The sequence below is a fragment of the Globicephala melas genome, chromosome 7, assembly GCF_963455315.2.
Source record: "Globicephala melas chromosome 7, mGloMel1.2, whole genome shotgun sequence".
NCBI lineage: Eukaryota > Metazoa > Chordata > Mammalia > Artiodactyla > Delphinidae > Globicephala > Globicephala melas.
In genome coordinates, this window is record NC_083320.1 from 57,452,305 (window position 1) to 57,460,914 (window position 8,610).

The window sequence follows — 8,610 nt, forward strand, 5'->3', positions numbered from 1 at the left end:
GAGTGCCCTTTCACTTTGAAAAGTACATTCACATTTATCATCACATTTTATCCTAACATCCCTGAGATGGAGCAGTTTCTATCATCCCCATTTAACAAGCATAGTAACCAAGGTCAGAGAGGTTAAACAGTTGGCCCCAAATTACACACTAGTTAGTGGAAAAGAGCCTTGGGCTCTTTCAATAAGGCCTCAAGGCCTCTCTCTCTTGAGGACTACTTAATTAAAAGCATCAAGAAAATTATGTAAATTATCTCATTTTTTATTAACCATGTTGTCTTGAATTGCCTGCCCGTATTCTTCACAGTATCCTATTCAGACTATCTCTTAATAAACCCGTATCTGAGGGCTGTAGACAATTTTCAACTAAGCTTACTGGCAGTGAATTAGAAGAGAACTGGTGAGGAGAGATCATTTCAGCGTTATCCACTGTGTTGGTGATAAAGGGTGAGCTGTGTTCTCCTGGCTCTGAGTTCCCAGATCATTTGGGAAGTGGTGAGAGTTCTGCCATTTTATGGGATCATAATCTGGGTTCTAACTGGGTCAACCTCAAGATAAAGCGAATATTCAAGTTCCCAGGAGTCACCCAGGCCTATAAGCAGAGGATCTTTTGAGACCAAATCACAAACTTAGCTTTTTTTCCATGCATAAGTGAACAACGTTTCAGCAAAATTTAATGACAGAGTTGAGACCAAAGATTATGGTCTAACTAACAATCCTCAATGAAATAGGTTTGATGGTTTCAGTTCAGTGCATATCATGAAAGCATTCTGGCACAATTGATAGGATGTTCGTGAGGAGGTAATATACAGATCCACAGATTAAATTACTTTTCACCCCAAGAGATATTTATAGGGGTGATCTATCAAGGTTACAGGGAAGAGCAGTGACATGACAGTAAGAATGCTCAAACTAAGCTTATATGCTGGAACATAAAGACACCTGCAATTGTGTCCTTGTTAACTACTGCAATGTGTCCTTGTAAACTACCACAATTGACAACTTTTCATTAAAAAGTGTTTTGGGGGCTTCCCTGGTGGTGCAGTGGTTGAGAGTCCGCCTGCTGATGCAGGGGACACAGGTTCGTGCCCTGGTCCGGGAAGATCCCACATGCCGCAGAGCAGCTAGGCCCGTGAGCCATGGCCACTGAGCCTGTGCGTCCAGAGCCTGTGCTCCGCAACGGGAGAGACCACAACAGTGAGAGGCCCGCGTACCAAAAAAAAAAAAAAAGTGTTTTGGTGTAGGAATCAGTTCTAAAGATTTATACTTGTTTTTCAAGTTGAATAAAAATGCAAAAATATGTCTATTTTATTATAGAAACTACCTACCACTTAAGATATATGGAATTACTTTTTCTATAGCAAAAAAAAGTCAATTTATTTTATTATAGAACAGATGCTACTTATATCTTAAAATAAGGAGTAAAAACCAGAAATGTAAAATTAATATGTTTTCACAGCCATAAGTCCATTCAATTGCAAAACATTATTTTTCTGAATAGAAACTTTAGGAAACATTTTGCCTTCAGAAAGGCAACTACATTTCAGTGTTAGATGGTACAGATAGATGAAACTGTCATCTTCTACCCCACAAACTTTACTCCAATAACTCTTATTGTGATGAAATGTGGTCCACCTGACCTTAGAATTCACACACACATTGTATTATTTCCTTGACCTTGTCAACAATTGAGAAAATAGACCTAACTATGCTTTCAAAAGTATAGTAACACTTAAACTATACGTCATGTATCTGATCACTTCATTCTTCAGAATACAACACCCAAGGAACTGGAAGAAAACCGAAAAGACATCTAAGACATAAAAATAAATCAGGCCAAAGTTCATCCCCTTTCTTCCTGAGAAAATTCCTTGACCCCTCTTTTAGAGTCTATTTACTCTTTTATATATATTCCAATAAGCTTGGTTACCCTGGAAGAAAAGTATTTCTAGAGGTGGGCAAACTGACATTAAGAACAGCATTATGCATATGCACATATATATACCAGATACAAATCAAATTACCACTCAGGTCCGGACAAAGGGAGAATTGTGAAATGCACGCCCACAAATCCATCTCTAGTCTAGTCATAATATCAGAGAGCAAGATTGAAATGTATATTTTATAGTCCCTAATGAATGATAAGCTGAAGAATCTATATTGCCTGCTAACTCAAATAAGGAGTATTTACTCCACCACTTGTCTGAGACTAGGCTGTCACAAACCCAGAAAGAGACCCCTGAGAAGATTTACACTAGGGAGGGAAGGACAGGCCTCTTCCTCCATGCCTGAGTGGAAGCCCAGACCAGGGCCAGCCAGGGAGGGGAGCGGCCAGAGTTGGCAGCCCATATAATAGGTATTCACGTCTCTAGGTAGGGCCACTTCTACAGGGTCTCCACGGTAGGTTCTTCTGCCCTACTTGTATTTCAGCACAGAAAAGCTGTGTCCCCTACCGTTCCTGGGCAGCATCCAACGGGGGTGGGAGTGAAGGAAGATCTCTTTCTTCTGGTTTTGAGGTATTCTGACAAGAGCAAGAAATGGAGACTCGGGGTCACATACTTGGTGACCAGTTGTTCTCCCAAAGCGATAAATCATGGTTAAAACAGAAAGTCATGTCAAGTACATTTTGCCAATCAACCTTTCAATACTGAATTGAAGCCCCATTTTTCCCTGCATAAATATAACCTTGATTTGAGGAAGTCATAGGTCCTGTATTTCTTTGGTTCTCTCCCAAATTGTTGAGCCCAACAAAAATCGAGATATTCTACAAAGGCTATAAAATTTGTAATTTTGAGTGGATATCTTGAGTCTCTTTAAGTGAACATTTGAAAGTAGTGATTATTTATCTCAAAGCCATCATTTGAAACTCGGTTTTTAACCTTCTTAAGTATGAGAATCCCTTGTTGAAAGTCCTTTAACTTTTAGTATCTGCTGATTAGGAAGCTACATAATGATGACAGGCTACTGCCAGGTTAATGATTAATTGAATTTTAAATTAACTTACATTTACTCAATCACAACATATACATATATTTGGAAAGTAGCAATGCCTATATGTGGGAGACACAAATTCAGAATCCATTCACACACCTTTTACAGTAACTCCAAGGGTTCCTAGAAACTAAGATCCATAGGCTGGAAACTATTTCTTTAGAAAAACTAAACTTATGAAAATAAGTAACTGAAGGAACATCTGACCATTTTGAATGTGGGCATATTTTAATTTGGCAGGAATCTTAAAACAGATCAAATTGAGCACACTCCCCTTTTTCTAGATCAAGTGCATTTTGAATATGAATAGGATAAACTGAAAAAATGAATATTTGGCACTGAGACAAAAGAGACTTTATATTTTAATACAGGAAGGGATGGTAGTAAAAACCAATCGTTGTGTGAAAAAAGAGTTTAGGGTTTTGGGGGGTTTTTTTCCTTTTTCTCTTTTAATCCAGAGGGGGAAGGGAAAAGGCAGAAACATGTAGTGGCCAAGCGCTCATTTTTCAGAGCCAGATAAACCAGAGTGTGAAACCACGCCTCACCCCTAACTAACTGTGGAATCTTGAGTCTCTTCACACCTATTTTTCATGTGTAAAATGGGAATAGTACCTACATTAGAGAATGTGATAAGAGTTGAATGAAGTAAATGTCAAGTGCTTGGTCCATAGTAAGAGCTCTAACAGTGGTGGCCATTGGTATTACAGTGAATTTTGCATGGAAATGGATGTTCCAGTGAGGTTTAGCTTTAGAAATCTAATATTTTTTAGTACACCCAGAAAGGACAAATTGCAGACAGATCTAAAAGCTAGATCTCCAAAATGCAAAGAGAGGGCGCTCAGGTAGGTATCATCACTCTACTAAGTCAACACTAGGAGATGAGAAAACGAGAGCAGGAATTTTTATCACTGTTTATTCTGTGCTTGGGCTCTTTGCTGAGGCCACAAGTACTAAATGGTCTCTGTACTCTTGGTATTATGGGTACCACTTGCAGAAGAATTAAAGCCATTTCCTTGCTAAAAACAAAAAAGCCCTGTAGATTTAACAGAATATCTGAGACAAGGGTGGATTATGACAGAGACATAGCTTTCAGACATTCTTATTGTCTGAGTGAAATTTATAATCGTCACTTGTGAGAGGAAGCCAGGTTTCCATGTTTAGATAGGCATTGTGTATCCCACGGCTAGGTTTAGACATTGCTTATTGTCACAAAGGATCTTAGGTGGGCTCATATGCTGACACTGCATTTTTTCCTTAATAAAACATTAATTCCATGCCACCACCCCTTCAGAAGAACAGGTGTAAAAAACTACAGATCACAAATATGCTGTGGCTTTAAGTTGGAAAACCAAACTTCCACTTCTCGTATGACTCTGAATATTATGCATTTCTTTTACCCTGACAATAAATAAAGATCGATTTCTTTGCATTTGGTGGTAAGGGGGCAAGGACTCTCAACTTACAATACTCTTTTTTCTTGAAACTTATTGAAGTACTCAGGAGCCAAACATTTAGCTTCAGTTGAAATAAGGATTGTAACACCAAGAAAGTGTCTTTGGCCCTTCAGGGATTTTCTTGAAGTCTGCGAAAACTCATCCTGATAGCACCTGAAGGACGAGGAGGGGATAGTTCAATTACAGCCGGAAAGTGCTGCAAAGAACTGCACATAATTCGCACAGTGCTCATTACCTCTGGCTTTCTGCCTTAGCAACTGCCATGTACTACGTCAAGCGTGTAAATGTTCTATGCAGAACTCTTTTTTGTCACAGCCTGTGGGCCCCTGGGGCACAGACGGAGCTAAGAGAAGATTAGCATAAGACATTCAGGACCCAGTTCCCTAAAACTCTTCCAAATATTGAGGTGTTAATCATGAAACCTATGATGAATACAAATATCTAGATGTACTAAGCAACAATTAGTTGGCTAAATCGTACAACAATTTCGTGAAGGATATAAACACCGTTACCATCTTAATCTGGGTTTCTTTGGTGGGTTGCTTTCCCATATAAGGTATAAGAATTCTTTCAGTGTCGCCCATGAAATTAGGCCCACATGTCCTAATCCATGTAATCTGTTCCTGAAGTCATATAAGGTCCGGGCATCGGAATTCTGTCACCCAGAATCCTATCAAGTTCTCAGTTTCCTGTTCGGTCCCTATTCATAAACCCATTTATCCATTCCACAAGTATTTCTTTTTATGCTAGGCACTAAGTATACATAGGTTTGTACTCCCTGCCCTTGGGTAGGTTACAGTCCGTGGGAGAGACCAACGATACACAAATAGATACACAGCTACATGCTGTGAAGGAAGCAAGTAGGGAGCGGTGATGGTCAAACAGAGAGGGCCTCTCTGGGATGACACTTAAGCCATAATCCGTAAGAAGTGCCCAGAGCTCTCCAGGGAGGAGGAACAGTGTTCCAGGATTCCTGGGTGTTCCCAGAAACACAGAAGGCCCGTGTGGCTGAGGCAGAGCCAGGGAGGGGCAGTGGGGGAGCAATCGCCTTGGAGAGGGGTTGGGGCCAGATCACGTATGGCTTATTAATTTGGGTTTTCTGAAGTGTGATGAGAAGGCTTTGAAAGGTGTTAAGCAAGGGAGTGACGTGTTTAAAAGCCCTTTCTCTAACTGTGTGTGTAAGGAGGCATTTGCAATCCGCCATGCGATTGTGGTGGTTCTCTTCATTTTGACTTCCAGAGAAGGTATAACTGCAGATGGAAGGTAAACTCCAAGGCACTGTGCTGCTAACCAAACTTTGTATAACACTTATAAGCTATGTCTAATTACTTTATTTCCCTGAGCACTGGTTTTTCTGGAGAAACTTGCCAACCTTGAAGCGTTAGATTGAGGATTCAGAGACATAATTCATGAATGTGAAGTCTCTAATACCATGCCTGGCACAGAGCAGGTACTCAGTAAGTTATATTGTTATTTCCATAAAGTAGTACCTTCTTATGACGCATAAAATATCCATTTACTAAAATCATCAATATCTTCATTTCTAAACTTAAGACATAGAAATTACCTCATTTAAATGGTTTTCTATCTCCTTTCTTTTCCTTTTACATCTTGGAGTAGAAGCTGATTTTGAAAATGAATAGTCTACTAAATGTATGAACACCCTTAGTTCCTTAAGAATGCAAAGTATGTTCGAAGCCCTCCTAGTAGTGGCTTTCTTTTAATTTCTGGTTAACATGTAGGACATATTTTATATTCCCGTCTCTGTTTATATACAAATGGAGAAAAAGTATTTCAAAGATGAATTCATATCCTATTTAAAATTCTGCTTCCTATTTTAAGCAATTGTTCACTAAATCTGAATTATATTTTGAGTCAGTATTTGTCATTTAATAACAGTGCATTTGAATTTGATGTCATGGAGTCAAGTTCAATTAATAGTTTAACTCACTAATATTTATAATTAAGATATTGGTGTGTCCTTCTCAGCAAATGATTATCCTTTACAATAAAGAAATATAAACAGTATTCTAACATTCTCCATATTCTTTCTTAGTGCTTTAATCTGTGTTCAATTTTTAGCTATATGAACAGAAAGATACTTGGCCTGATTTCAGGAAAAAAAGTAAAATTCTGAATTTGGGAATGTTGGATCAGGAATAGCTTGAGGAGTATCTGGAAAGCACTCCAAAAGGATTTGTGGCCCAGTCATAAGACAGAGAGTCAGAGAAGCCTGTAGCCACACAGGGCCCTAACCTGACGACATCCAATCTTTAGATTTTCTCTGCATCTTTTCCCCCTCAACTGAGCCACACGCAAAGAGAAAGGCCATTTTGTGGTTGGGCAGATGTTTGAATCTAGTGCCAATTATAGGGTCTTCTATAAAGGAATATGTTATTAGGTTGATAGAATATAAGTCAGATCAAAAGAGGCTCCCACAAATATCTCCAGAAAAAAATTGGATTAAATTATTGTTGGTGAATAGCAGGTTCTAGTTCTATTCCCCAGCACTATTATCCCTTTTTAATGAAGAGGCTTTTGCTTCTAATGTTGACTCATGAATCAGGTCAATCACAGAATTCCCATTAACATCGAATGCAGGTGAAATACGGAATCAACAAGCACTGCAGAGAATAACCGCAGCTTGGCTCAATCTTTCTTGGAAAACGACTTCAGAAAGTGAAGCGGAGATACTAATGATGCATTTCCTCTGGCTGCAGCCCTGCAGGGGAACAGGGACTTTGTCTTTCCCCTTCTCCCTCCCTGACAGATAGAAGTTGGGTCTTCCAAGCTCCAAAATACAAGCTGTAAGCACCTCCAAGGTGTGAATAGTGAGAGGTGATGGGACTCTGAACCACAAGAAGGAGCTAGAAGCATAAGAAGTAGTGATGGGGAAATGGAGGCAAGAGAGGGGTTTATAAAGAGGGAAATGCGGAGAGGTTCCCACATTAACTCTTTTTTTTTTTTTTTTTTTTGCGGTACGCGGGCCTCTCATTGTTGCGGCCTCTCCCATTGCGGAGCACAGGCTCGGGACGCGCAGGCTCAGCAGCCATGGCTCATGGGCCCAGCCGCTCTGCGGGATGTGGTATCTTCCCAGACCGGGGCACGAACCCGCGTCCCCTGCATCGGCAGGCGGACTCTCAGCCACTGTGCCACCAGGGAAGTTCCCCACATTACCTCTTAAAAGCTCTTACCCCAGCCCCTGGGAAAGCTGGCGAATGATGGCAAGTGACCTAGTTATGTCCCAGGTAGAGGCAAGAGTAAGATGAGGGCAGAAGTAAGCTTGATCACAGAGAGAGGGGAAGGGAAGGGGAAAAGAGTAAATGCTTAAGGCCAACCACCCAGTGAGGTGTGTCCCCAGGTCCACATGATGGTAATTAATGCAACGTAAGCTAAAGTAAGAAAAACTGGTGGCTTATCATATTTTTTATGTTGGTTTTAGATGAGATGTTCACTGCTCAGTTTCTGTGCTTCTCAGAGGTTGGCAGCAACATGGATTGATTCTCACTGCTAAATGTGATTTTCTAGACTCTGGTACCCTCATGAAGAAAATAAGGAAAAGCTTATGTTTCTACCAGATTTATGTAAATTATCTTTGAGGATTTTTAAGGGATTTTTTTTTTTTTTTTTTTTTTTTACAAATTTAAGTTGCAAACTATATCTCAGAGTTCCAATAGTGAAGGTTGGGAATTATCCAATGCTCTTTTCCTGTCTTGACCATATGTCTCAGCCCCTGGTACAGATCTGGCATGTGGATAGCTCTCAAAAAATACCTGCTGAGAAGATGATGATAATTCTTGCAATTAGCACCTCTAGACTTCACAAGTATAATAATCTTACTATGACTATAATGGGCACCAACACATTCAGAGAAGAAGAAACTGAAAGATTAAATTGGCCATACCCATGATCGCAGGACTACTAATCCAGATCATGAAAGAAAACAGATCACAGAAAATATTTTGTTGAGAGAAAGATGTTTTTTAAGTTTTTAATAAACTTTATTTTTTAGAGCAGTTTTATGCTCACAGCAAAATTGAACAGATTCATTGCTAATTCATTACTGGTAGGAATTCAAAATGGCGCAGCCACTTTGGAAGACAGTTTGGCAGATTCATACAAAACTAAACATACTCTTACCATTCAATCCAGCAATTTCACTCCTCAG